General features: G+C 41.3%; 1 protein-coding gene across 2 annotated transcripts in view; it reads right to left on the bottom strand.

Moving 5' to 3' along the window:
- The window catches only part of atxn1a (ataxin 1a), a 107009-nt gene that overhangs the window by 61404 nt on the left and 31141 nt on the right, over positions 1–14464 (bottom strand). The window lies entirely within an intron of this gene.

Raw genomic sequence — 14464 nt, forward strand, 5'->3', positions numbered from 1 at the left:
AGTCCAAAGAGTTCTGCTGCCACATTTCTTTCATTTACTACATCAGCATTTCTTTATCAAGTAGAAAAACCCAGCATGTAAAATGAGTTTGACATTGCTGCACTAAATTAAAAGACAAAAAAAATAACCGTCTTCCTGGCACAACAGAAGACAGAGAGCTCATCCCTCGAAGTTGGTCATCATCCATTGTTTGGAAATACATGTGTTTGTACCACAAAGCAACACAAATCAAACTACCTGGAAACACACGACAAACTGCATAATTTATTCCTGCCCTGTCCACTCTGCTGCCATAACAACATGAAATTCCCAACTATGGGACTAATAAAGGCTATCTTATCTTACCTTAATGTATAATGAATGCATGAAGGCAACACAAACAATGCAGTGGTTGCTAACATGAATCTTCTGAGCAACAAAGGCTTCAGGAAAACGGTCAAAATCTGTGCTGTATGCAAAACGTTGCAGGGGAATAAAAGAGGGACCTCACAGCTGTAGAATACTCTGCTGTGAGTTTTAGTCACATCCATCATGCAGGTATAACAAATGGTGTGAGAGACTTTATATCATTTGTCTGCAACGATTAATTTATAAAATTTAATTAGCACAATGTAAAAATGAAAGCAAGGCCTTGCTGATTGACTTTTATCTCAAGTTTTGGAACTTCTTTTTTCTTATCAAACGTGTGGAGCGACCTGCTGTGGCGACCCCTCGTGAATAAATGAGCGGCCAAAAGTAGCTGTTCTTCTTTAAAGAGCTGCACTCAAACCATGTGAATGAGGAGTGCCAATTTAAATTTGATGCAGAGAGGTGAAGAAGCAGCCGCTAATAAAATTAATAATAAAAAATGAGTAATTGTGCAAATAACTGCTCAACAATACTGAACAGCCCCAGCGTATGCGTGTAAATGGATTTTGTCGTAGGCCGTCCTACTGTGGCTCTGTGTGCGTGCAATTGCAGAGCAGGGTGGAGCTGTATAATAAAAATGCTAGTGAGAGAGTTGGGACGAAGAACGGCAGTAAATAATGACTGTCTCAATGCACAGGAGATTTCTGACACTGTAATAGCGGGCTGTAATATGGGCCAAATCTGTCCCCAAGGACAACATCGGATTAACCAACATCCCTCCAACCACACAAGTGCACACACACACACACACACAAAAACAGAACTACTGCTTCACAAATCAATCTGATCCTCCCTCCTGCTTATTTAATAGAAGAGAATCGAAGAGAGGGACTGAAAAAAAAGAAGGAAGGACAGCGGAACATAGGAGTGTATGTGAGAAAAAGGAACGCAGAGCTATAAAAGATCTAAAGAAGGAAAGGGGAGAGAGAGATGGAGAAGGAAGAAAAGAGGACAAGTGTTTCAATAATTCACAAACTCCTGCTTCATTTAGAATAAAATCTGTGCCTAAACTGGACCCGTGTGTCCTCCACACATGACACGTCATCTGCAGCAGCCTCGCCTTGCATGCACAGTATGTGTTGTGCATGTGCGTCTGAGCCTGCAAAACGATGTATAAACATGGTGATATTTTGTGCACATGAGCGTCTGAGTGGAGTTTTGCTGGCTAGCAGACACGGATTTCTATTAAAGGAGTAATGTAGGTTCATTAGCAGAGCTGCTGCAGTGAGAGGGAAGAACAGGAAAGGCTTAGCAACAGACAGCTTTATATTTGTACACTATATAACACTTTTTTTTTAATAACGATTCCCTTGCATTTGTGTGAGCGTATGTACTCTCCCCTTTCCTAGCGTATTGTGCAGACAACTAATCTGAGCAAGTAATCTTATTCAGCAATAACACTAAGCAGTCTGAAACCACTGCATGTCTTACACCTCCATTTTTCTAATAGCCAGCAGGGGGCAACTCCCATTGTAGGAACAGAAGTTTGGTTATATAGGAAAAATAACTTTATTGCTTATGTGATTTATAACTTCAGCAAACATTTCCCAGATGAGTTTATAGTGTCATTGCTATTGCTAGTTTTCAGTTTGCAAATAATGGGCCCAAAGCAGAGTTACATGAACCAGTTTGTGGCGAAGAACAGCATCCTAAGATATACTAAACTGGCAGCTCAGGAGCGGCCAATCAGAACGCTCCATGCTGGCACGTAGGAGACTGCTGGTGGTTAGTATGCAAAAGTAGAGGAAAAAATGTGCTCCTGATGGACTGTGAATCATTACTCTGAGTTTGTGTTTGCATGCTTTTTTTGTCAGGCATGTGTGCGTGCAGCTAACCACTGAGTAAGTACAGGAACTGTTGTTAAGTTACCTCATTGTTTATAGTGCGTTTGTTACAAGGTAACCTTGTCTAACCTTGTCATCAGATGGTTTAATTACGGCTTATAACCTTGTAAATGCTGACATTTACTGAGCGACTTGAACAACTGCTACTTGAACAGCTTAGGCAATGTTTCTCTTAGCTTTTACTTTCTATAGATGTATAGAGGGCAAGAACTATATATTAGAGCTATATATCAGTGAGATCTCATTAGCGCTCCTGTGTACTAACTTCATAGCTATGGTTTAATTCATTTAATTTCATATCCTTATGCTTGCTTGTGTTGGGCATCAAGTTTAAACATTTAGCTGGTAACATGTTACATTGTATATGACAACCTGAATTTATTATGCCATTTATTTCCTTGTTACAGAACTATACACAGCCAGACAAGACTAGAGGTGTAATTTACTCTGAATTTCAATAAACATTTGCGATGCCTCCCTGGTGACCACATTTATTAATCAACTGGCAGAATTACACTCTCAGTAAATCCATTACAGCTTAGACTGTGCTTTAGGGCGTGGTTATCCTGTGAGTGTGCAGTGCCCTTCTGTGTCTCTAAAAATAAAAATGGCGATGCTGACCTCAACAGGACAAACCAATGGGTTATGCAACAGTGGGTACCTCCATCTTTAATATACAGTCGGTGCTGGGATGACATAAATACGTTATGCTGAGGTAGTTTGTTATGTTTTTAAATGCCTGGTAAAGACGAACAATTACTTTTAAAAGCCACAAGTGCATTTAGCTTTTGACGACACACATTACATCAAATATTGTTTTAATTTGAAGTGTTTTCTCTTAACAACCCTTTGCAGAATGTCAGTGAGAGCTATACTTATAGTTTTTTGCTATTTAGATATTTCTTTTGTGATACATATATTTGGGGGTTTTCCACTTGTAATCATAACCTTCACCCTTCAGTTCACTGTACCATTGCCAACTTGATTAAGCTACAATAGCTATCATAGCTATTTAGTGGCTTCTAGCTAGTGAAAAATCTTTGGAGCACACTAGATACAGGAGGGTATTATTAAATGTTTAATGTGGTTCACTACTGAATCTCAAGAGCCGAAAAGTGGTATTTGTTACAGCCTTTAAGTTAGCCAAGAGCTAAAAACAAAAGAACTGTAATTTATTTTGGTTTTTAAGTGTGTAGCAATAGAAGCTATGTTTATAACAAAAGACAAAGTGTTCACTGTATTTGTGAGTATCTGAGCATGTGTACATTTTGTAGGCGCTTGATCTTTCCTGCATGCTTGGTCATGCACTTATACGTAATGTGATTTTTTTTTTTTTTTTTTTGCATGCTCCGTTGCACCCTAAACACCTTCCAGGAACTCAGCCATTTCAATCTAAAGTGCAACAAAGACACTAAAGTGGGAGGGAAATAAATGTAGTTCCCTAGAAGTGATTACTCAAAATGTCAACCTGCTGAGGATAACAAGCAGAAAAGTCTTACTCCTTACTGGGAAAAAATTTCATCACACTCTTTCAGATAATCTGGCAGCTGATCACACAGACCACATGGAGATACACTAGCCTTCGTGCTCTTTGTCACGTATGTGCGTGTGTGTGTGTGTGTGTGTGTAGGAATTTGTAATGATTTACATCTCTGAGTGTCATTCTGTTCATGTTGTTCACGGCGACCTGCACCAGCAGGCACTGCGCTTATGTAATCCTTACTGTCAATCCCATTCACACACACCTCCGTAGACACACATGTCCTGCGCACGCACACACACACACGCACACACACACTACTGTCTTCCAACAGAGCTGAGGTTATTCTCCAGTTGTGGTGAGAGAGCCCTGCATGGTATCGTCAGCACAACCGAGAAGGAAGCAATTTCTCCCTAGAAGGTAAAAAATTAACTGCTGTAAATAATATTTCAAGTCTGATGCCTGCTGTGCTCTCATCACCACTTATACTAACAGTTAAATTATTTTAGCAATCCCAATAATCTACAGAAGGCTATGCAGAACAGAAATGTGCTTCATCCCCCCCCACCCCAGTTTCCACATATTTTTGAATATGACAGTATGACAGTTCGCTTTATGTTCATGTTGCTTCCCACACACTAATCAGCATAACCTACAGTTATGTACAGTGGCAGCCGGAAGGCTTCATGCTGATGTGTGATGTGGACTTCCATGTTTTTATTGCAAGGCCGGATGAAGTCCCTGAATGGATTCATAATAAATTTGGGGGGTTTCAACATAACCAACAGATTTTATTTAAAGGAGAAATTCTGATGACATGTAAAGGACCTTAAATACTTTTTATACCTTAAGAGGCCAACAAATTTTACACAATAATAAAATAAAAGGCAAAGAACATATGATGATGAAGTGGTTAGCCCCACAGCAAGAAGGTCCTTCCTCAGGCAATCCACACATACATAACTGGTGATTCAAAACCGTCCATAAGCATAAACAGTTGTCGCATGAGTAGGTGGCATGATCTCTTTGAGTGATGCAGAGAAAGTATGTTGAGAATTTTCTAGGTCTGAAAAGTCCCAGGAGGAGGTGACTCTGCCGGTTGACTATAAAGACATCTTAAAGAAAACGTCCTTACATCTCATGTCATTTATGACCCCAGGAAACATTTTCCTAAGGGGTGTAAATGATGGTCTCATTTAGAATATAACAGACAATTAAGCATGGATATGCATGGCTACCTACAAGAAGATATTATGTAAAAGATTCAGAATTCTGTAATGATGAGTGTAATTTATCTTCTCTTGGCATATCCAAAAAAAAGAAAGTAGCAAACTGTTTTTATCTAATGGTAAATGAATGATCTTTTTGATTGGCTATATTATATTATAGCGCTGCGATGGACTGGTAACCTGTACCCCGCCTCTCACTCTGTGACAGCTGAGTGACCCTGCAACCCTGAATTGAAAAAGATTGGATGGATATTTATAAAAAGGACATTCTTGGGGGGGAACAAAAGACCCACAAAAAGGTCCAAACTGAATGACAGTAGTTTTTTTTTCTAGGGGTGCAAAGTCTGAGCATGTCTCAGATGGCCGTGTTGAATAATGTCTGCTGGCTATCACCCTCCACTGTTCCATTAAAATTCCTCAGCCAAGGCCCATCTGCCATTGTTATACAATTCAGGAGACCACAGGGCCCCGAGTTCACTACATTCCCCCCCAAGTGAAGGAAAACCAGTTTAGCTCAATGGGCTACTAGCCTCCACCTCTCCACACATAAAAGGATGGAGTACAGCGGCATAACTGTGGAGTATTAGCGATATTGGTAAGTGGCAATCCATCAGCCCTGCCACACACACTGTACACACTATTTCATGAAGGCTTGGTATAAACAGCACTCTTGAGAACAAGAATAATGGTGACTTTTTTCCTCTCAAATACGGTCAGTAGGATTCCCACAGGAAAACATTTGTTTTCAAGAAAATATTTTGGTTTCCTGTGCTCTTCCTGTGTGCTCAGAAGATCTTTTAGAAAAGGTAAGTCAGCTCACGTGAAGAACTAGATTGATCCCGTTACTAGTGCAGATGCAAAGGTTAGGAATGGATATTATATAGCAGCATTAAAATAAAAGCACAACCAAAGAGAGACAAGGTGAAGAAAGGGAGACAAAGTCAACAACGAGAGAAGCTGAAAGGGAAGTCAGGACACTTGGAAAGATGAAAGGGAGAAAAATGATGGGAAAGTTGACAAGGAGGTAAAAGGGGAAAAAAAGAAGGCGATAACAAAGGGAACAAAACTCAGAGGTGCAGTAACAGAGAGACAGTGAGGTATGTGGGGGGATAGTGAGTGGGAGAGTGTGGGTGGCGACAAAGATGGCACTTTATCATACAGCCTAGTTGTAAAAGCAATAAACTCTCTATAGGTCTCAGCATAAAGACTTCCCAGGCACCACAAAGGCCATGCTCATTCATCTCACTAAAAGCTGAAGTTGCTGAATTGAGCTCAGCTCCTCCTGGAGAGAAGTGTTTGTCATTGTGAACTTCTGACCATTTCAGAACATCCAGGCATAAAAGCAGATAAGAAGTGTGCCTGCATGTTTTCAGTTGCCTTTGAACTTATTCAGTTCGCCTGCATTTTGTCCCGCTGAATGCCAAACTATAAGTTTGGTTTTGGGGTTGAACTGTGCTAGCTATTAGCAGTGGCTGGAACTATTTTATACTCTATTTGATTCCTTTTTCTTTGCTGCTTGAATGCGATCTTGCAGACACACAAAAAAGTGCATAAAAACATCACACAGGCAACAGGAACTTAATCGTACAGATGGCATTTGTTCCAAGAAAGTACAGACCTACCGTGACTGACAGGGAAACCTGTCAATTATCTAATTTGCATGACTTCTGATTCCTTTCTGCAGGTAATTATCATCCTATGATGTGATCACTCTTGCCAGTTTGCCACCCACCTGTGCCTTCCCTTTTTCCCTCGTCGCTCCTCTCGATTCTCTCCATCTCTCACAGCACACTTATACAGGAGGTGTGATTGCATTAAGCTGCAGAGAGGAGAGAGCGAGAGGGCATCCCAGGGGCTACACTAATGTACAGAACAGAATGTACAGAGCAGCAACTGTGAAGGTGAGCAAGAGAGAGGTTGGAGTGGGAGGGGGTGGGCGTCCATTACTATAATCATTTTACTTCACTTGAAAAGGTGGCTCTTAAAGCAGGTTCTGTGGAGGAGACAAGAACGGGAGAATACGTGGAGAGAGGCGAAGAGAGATGAGCGGCTCTTATGGCTGTTAGTAAATCTAAAGCACAACTTCATTTTTCAACTTTTATTGCTTTCTCGCACGAGCACCCAGAGCATCCGCACAATAACCAAAGACATTTCAGCGGTATATTAGCATCCCCGTAGTGCGTTTGTAATATCCTTGAGGTGTCCTGAGACGTGCATTCTAGATGATAGCAATTAACGAGACGAGTCAGGGCTCGACAGCAATCACCGCTTTTAAAATTATTCATGTTTCGGGTTAAAACACACAAACCATAAATCAAACGTACTAATTCACATCCGATGCAGTTTGTTTCACCCTGCTATGAATACAATAAAGCCAAAACCCTAACGCCGCACAAAAGTAATATGTTGCTCCATGCAAACAATGAGGGATATCGTTCAAAGCAGGCACGGAAGACAGGGAATGCCCTGAAGGAATAACATCTAATGCAATCAGATTGCTCTGGCCAATTAGTCAGACTAGCCTAGCCAGAGATGATGTCAGCCATCATTACTCACTGCTTAATGCTATAAAGCAGAAGGGAATCAAGAGAAAACAAAGAAAAGAGCAACAAAAGTGGGTTTAAGCTGAGAAGAGCCCACTTAATCACACCAAACAGAGACTAGTACACTTATGTGAATAATGGCACCCACGCTGAATAAAAATCTCTCTCACACACAGTTCATCCACCCTTACATACACATTTAAGAGTAAATGCTTAGATATATTAAGCCATGCTCACAATGACACAGTACACAGCAAAGATGAAGATGCAGGCATCCACCCTCAGCACGCTGAATGTTCCAGCATGCGTATGGCTCATTAGTAATGACCTACAGCGGCATGTTTTTCCACACCGATTACAGTCAATACCCCACAGCTCCAAATGACATTTTCACATTTCACTTTAATGTACAGTCAGGATGTTATAGGGTGATCTCGCTCAAATACACTGTCGTACTGTACAGCAGGGTTTCTGTCCAGCGGCCCACTGGATCCGAGTTGACCCCGAATAGGCCCAAGCGTCAGGATTTTTTTCTTTTCCCCACATGCATTCCTCAGATGCTTTCCGGAGGTACAACCAAACCAAATAAAACTGGATCATTTATCTCAGTAGATTATGTTTCCTGTTAGCCGTTTATACACATCTAAAAAATGCTGGAAGTAGCTGCTATAACTAGTATTTTAACCTAATAGCACCCACCCATTTTAGTTGAATACATATCTTGATACCATTTACATAGCATGTAACCCATTCTTCTGGCAGCTGCAGGTGAAAGTATAATACAATACTGTGTAAAGGTCTTTGAGGTTTAGCGATTCAGTGTTCAATTGTGAAAGCTTGAAAGTCAATATTTGGTGTGACCACCTTTATTCTTAAACACAGCCTGAACTCTATTAGGCAGCTTTCATTTCTCCAAGCATTCTTTAGGAATAGTTCTCCAGTTTTCTTGAAGGACATTCACAGATGTTGGATGTTTCTGCCTTTTGTTCTGTTCTCTGTCACCATGATCCCACACTGCTTCGATAATGTCGAGGTCCAGGCTCCGGGGAGGCCAATCCATGACTGATAGTGCTCCATTGTGTGTTTTTCTATCCAACTGTGCTTTTACTGCATTGGCAGTGTAGAGTGGATTAAAATTTGACCGCACTTCAATTCAATTCAATTTTTTTTTATATAGTGCCAAATCACAACAAAAGTTGCCTCAAGGCGTTTTATATTGTACAGTAGATACAGAGAAAAACCCAACAATCATATGACACCCTATGAGCAATCACTTTGGCGACAGTGGGAAGGAAAAACTCCCTTTTAACAGGAAGACACCTCCAGCAGAACCAGGGTCAGGGAGGGGCTGCTGCGACCAGTTGGGGTCTGCGTTTACAGTTTGACCAGCAGCAGCACTGGCTGAAATCTAGCCCCAAACCATGACAGAGCCTTCACCGTGTTTTACAGTCAGCTGTAGACGCTCCCTACACATTTACAACATTTTGAAACAAAATTTTCAAATTTATATCAGTCACTCCATCCAACCTGTTGCCACTGATTTTCGGTTCAGTGTAACTGGGAATACCTCCATGGCCTTCCACTTCTGTTGAAGCTTCAGTGAAGGGTGGATGAATCAACTGAGGGGCCAGTGAAATGAGTGTGTCAGAAAAAAATGGAGCAAAGGCTGATTTTCGACTCTAAAATGGTCCAGTACAAGGACTGAGCTGAAATTCATGAAATTAGTGAAAATGCAGCGAAGAAAAACAGACCTTCAGAGACATATTGTTCAAGAAAGTCTGACTCCTTGGAGGTGAAATATAAAGAAACGAGGGCCGGCTCAATGCTTTTACACAACCTCAGTATGTAAAAAAGAGACAAACAAAATAAACATGCACATAAACATCCATAAAAATAGGTAATTATACTGACCTCATTAACTAATAGGTGGATTGATTATTAAGCCAGACTTCAACATCTTTACAGCTACTGTATAAAAACTAGCAAGTTCTAGGGGAGTAAAGTAAGAATCAGACAAAGCTGCATTTCTCATGAAACTCTCTTCTACCAAATCAACTGTGCTTCTGTTACATGGAGCACTACCTTCATGCAACATAGGTTTATACGCAAATGATCTGAAATGTACTTACAAATGTTTCTTTACCAAATTTTGAGGCTTTTTACTTGGAAAAGAACAAACCTGGATGAAACATTCAAATAAGTTTGGTTCCTTTTTCTTTGCTCTCTTGCGTATACAAATCAGGTCGCTCCTCCAATTGTGAATGCCTCTCTTTATATCGATTCATTCACACACACTTCACTTCTTTTTTCTGCCTCCTCTGCTCTCTACCTTTATCCTCTCTTCTCAGTAATTCAGTCTGGATGAACCCAACAACACTGAGCAAGGTAATTAACTAACTGTTTAGTGTGCAGAGGCAGTTCAAGTGTGTGTGTGTGCGTCAGTGTTTTTGTGGAGAGCGGCAGCATGACGAGTAAAGACAGCGAGACAAAAGACATATAGAGCAGAAAGAGCAGAAGTACAGAGAAAGATATGATTTTACTTATTAGCTAATTGTTCTATCAACATCAAAAGGGATGCAAAGATACCACCATAATATCTGGTCACTCTAAAAACTCTACCTTAATTTCCCGCTGTCCCTCTTCTCGTTTGCTCTCTGTCACTGTAATTCGTGACAGCTGTTGTTGCAGTTGGCACTCTCAGGTGTGTGTGTGTGTGTGTGTGTGTGTGTGTGTGTGTGTGTTTCCCCTGCTCTCCGAACCCAATTCAATTCTACTATGAGAGTCGGGCCCAGATCAAATAAAGCAGAGCGTAGCGATTACAAGAAAACAGAGAAGGGGAAATCCATGCTCCCTCTCACGCACACACAAACACACACATAGAAGGGATGACCTCTCTATATACTTGTGTACATACTCATGGCAGCACTGTGCCCCAGATCTACTAGATTTCTTACTTTAGAGGAGTTGATGTTAATTACATTCTTGTATTGTACAAGTGACACGTAATTGGCAATAAACTTTTTAGCCTGTGACCAACAAAAGGGACTGGGTCGGCTTATTTTATATATTGAGCATTTGTTCAAGCACTCACAGCCCCTGGCATTGCTGGATATCCAGAGGCTCCTGTGAAACTGTATTACAGAAAGCATCACTGGATTAATTAGTCATTTGACATCTCAGAGATTACTGTGAGCTGTTGCTGTAGGCAGCATTGAGTTTAACCGTGAACAAGAGTGAGAGTGGGTATGAGTAATTCCAGTCTCAAATAAAAAAAATTTATCAATCTGTAAAAAATTGATTGAATCCACATAAAGCTGTCAGACTTCCCCCTGCAAGACATAAATAAGTTTAACCCTTCCGTGCAATAACGTAATGAAAGCCAAGCGCATTTTGCAAACAGGCCCCGAAAAGAAAATGAATGAGCAGATATATGATGATGATATGATGCACACCATTGTTTTTCTTGTGACATTACCAATAAGTTTGATGTGTCACATGATCCTCTTCCTATTGAAAAAAACAAAAGTTGTATCCAAGATGGCCGACTTCTAAATGGCCACCATGGTCACCACCCATCTTGAGGAGTTTGCCCCCTCACATATACTAAAGTGCCACAAACAGGACTTTAATATCACCACCCATTCCCATGTTATTACGGTGTATCCATATAAATGGCCCGCCCTGTAATATATATTTATATATATATATCGTGGAGACACGACCAAGACAACCTACAACTTCCAACTGAGCGTCACTATGGGGACAAAAGGTAATTTAAGTGACTTTGCACGTGGCGTGGTGAAAGATGGGCTGATATGAGTATTTCAGAAACTGCCAGTCAGCTGGGATTTTCCCCATACAGCCATCTCTGGAGTTCACAGAGAACGGTCTAAAAAATGCCTTCCTAATGCCAGAGGTCAGAAGAGAATAACCAGGCTGCTTCATGCTGATTGGAAGGCAACAGTAACTCAAATAACGCTCTAGACATGCAGAAGAGAATCTCTGAAAGCACCTTGAAGTGGATGGGCTACAGCAGTCCCATTTATGTGAGTTGAGAACAGGAAACCGAAGCTACGATTTACAAAGGCTCATCAAAATGATAAACAGAAGACTGCAAAAATGTTGTCTGGTCTGATGAGTTTCGATTTCTGTTCCAAGATTCAGATATTAAGGCCAGAATTCAGGCACAGATGTCTGGCTTCCTCCCACAGTGCAAAGACGTGAGAATGTGTGTGTGAATGGATGTCTGTCTCGGTGTTAGCCCTGCGGCAGACTGGCGACCTGTCCAGGGTGTGCCTCGCCTCCCACTCTATGGTAGCTGTGTAAGGTAGCAGTGTATCCATCTCCTGATGACTACTTCCTGCAGGATACCACGTTACAAAGCTCAGATCATCCCAAACTGTTTTTTGAACATGACAGTGAGTTCACTGCACTCTAACATCCTCCACCGTTACCAGATCTCAATCGGGTGGAACATGGAACAACGGGAGATTTGCGTCATGGATGTGCAGCCGACAAATCTGCAGCAACTGTGTGACGCTACAAAATCTCTGAGGAATGTTTCCAGCACTTTGTTAAATGTATGTTATAAAGGATTAAAGCAGTTCTAAATGCAAAACAGGGTCCAACCCAGTAATAGCAAGGCGTACCTAATGAAGTGACAGGTGAGGTGAACATGTCACTAATCAGCTGGGTACCTCTTTGTTAGCTGCGTTGTAACATAAGCTTATTCTCCTCTTAGACTCACTGTAAGTCACACAGGATACAACATAAGCCACGTGTCAAATGTCAATTTTAGTTGATTTATGTCATGCGTTCTCATTCTGATTCTACATCTTTAGCTTCTTTATAGCTGGCAGTCTCTATATGCTACACCGACAGCCACGGCGACTTGCCGCCCAGTGTCATTGTTTGAGCTTTTAGGCTGTCACCCCTCCATCTGCTCATTTCTGAGACTTTGTGTTCAGAGAAAGGCAACTGTCAACAGTGAATTTACAATGGAGAGAGAGAGAGCAGAAAGCAGCGGGGAGTGAAATGTGTAATTTCCAGTCAGCGAGAATGACGGCTGAAGAAAGAGGAAGAGAAGAGGACAAGGGGAGCAGGGAGCGACTGAATTTTAGAGAAAAGAAAAATCCAAAAAGGCTACTTTATGTTCACTTCTTTCCCCAATTATCAACCTTGTTTCTTCTTTATCTTACCTTTTGATTTATTATACTTACACTCCCCCACTCCCATCCACAAAACTAGTCCTCTATAAATTGGTACAATGTTAATTTAATAAGCTAATTAGTCTGTACTTCAAAACATATTTGTAGAGGTATGAAGCAAGTCCCTGAAGTAGCTCACAGCAAAAATAAAATGATGCTGTTGGTGAGTCGAGTATAACCGTACGCTGAGGGGGCGATAAACAAAAACTTATTTTGCAGCAGCCGGTGGCACGCTGCAACTGGGACGAGAACCAAAAATCATGTTTGGGTTTTATGATATATTTTTTAAAATAACTGGTACAAAAAAAATCCTCTCTTTCTATATTGTCTGTGTCTACAACTATCCCATGATAACAACAGCCCCTCTCACAGAGCAGGCAGAATGAGCAGCAGGAGAAAGCGGTGACGGTATTGGTCACAGAAGAGTTTAGGACAGGGAGAGGGGAGAGAGGAAGACCGTAAAAGATGTTCAGTGAGACAAAAAGCAGGGATTGGCTTTCTCGCTCTTTCCCTCAGTAAGCCCTTCTATTCATCCTGCTATCCCTCATAGGAGAGAATGGAGCTTCAACATGCAGCTGGCGAGACGGTGATAAAGGGCTGGCGGAGAAGCTTCAATACAAGCGGCCGAGGATTCAGTAAGAGGGAAAAGAGCAGAAAGCTTCTTCAGCTAGAGGATGGGTAGTGAAACTGAGAGCGAGAGAGAAAGGGAATATTGATGAGAGAAGGAGTTGAGGGACGTCACAATGGGCCGTTGAAAGTGAAGAGTGAAAACGAAAATGAGAAAATCAAAAGTCAAAAAGCATGAAGGAGGGCGGCGAGAAGGACAGGAGCTCAGTTCCATTCAAAGAAGTTTATCCTCTGAGTCACAGAAACGCACATACACCCAAAGCACACCTAAGTACCTCAGATCTTATGAAAACTGCTATTAAAAGAAGAAAAGAAAAAGGACAGGCCCGACCCATCTGGTCTCATACCTGCAGCTCGACTCGTTTGGTTCAGACTCACGTAGGTTGCACAGTGAACCAACAACATATAACTGATTCTTGATATACTTGGAGAAGAGATGCGTCAGTGTACCATGACCGCACCCCTCTGAACTGGACTAAAGCCTGCTACGTATGGTCGTGTCAGAGAATAGCTTGGCTCATGCAGCTAGCTCGCCTAGCGCAGCGCTCTCGGATCGTTTGTTGGTTTTTCGCAGCGTAAGGTCTCTAGCGTGGGTTTTCAAGAACACACTAAGTGTTGAAAACTACAACACAAGAAAACCTGTACTAGAACTACATTTCATATTGTAATATTACTTTTCCTGCTTATAACTGCATGTATGAGATGTCACTGGACTTACTGCCAGGGAGAATGACTGGCTCTAATCCGTAATATCATAAACCCAGCACATGCTTGTTGATGTTTGAGGCACTGTACGATTGGTTATTTTATTTTTTCTACTCTACTCATACCCTATTTAAAATGTTATCTATAATAAGCAATACGAGGGAAGTAATTAAATTGTCCTACATAGTCCAAGTGTTGCTGGAGCTTCAACTTCCTCATATTGTCATCTCATGAAGCAAAAGTTACTGTGGTCACTGTAGTTACTGTGTGGTGACTGTGTTTAACTGGTCAATAATCACAATCCTTCATGCTATAAACCATAAGCGATGCTTATATGTTACCGTGCATGGTTCCATGGTTACCGCTGATCTGGCATAAAAATACATGCCTCCTCTACAAACAATCCCTCGACAGCTTGAAT

Source organism: Maylandia zebra, linkage group LG22 (assembly GCF_041146795.1).
Source record: "Maylandia zebra isolate NMK-2024a linkage group LG22, Mzebra_GT3a, whole genome shotgun sequence".
Taxonomy (NCBI): domain Eukaryota; kingdom Metazoa; phylum Chordata; class Actinopteri; order Cichliformes; family Cichlidae; genus Maylandia; species Maylandia zebra.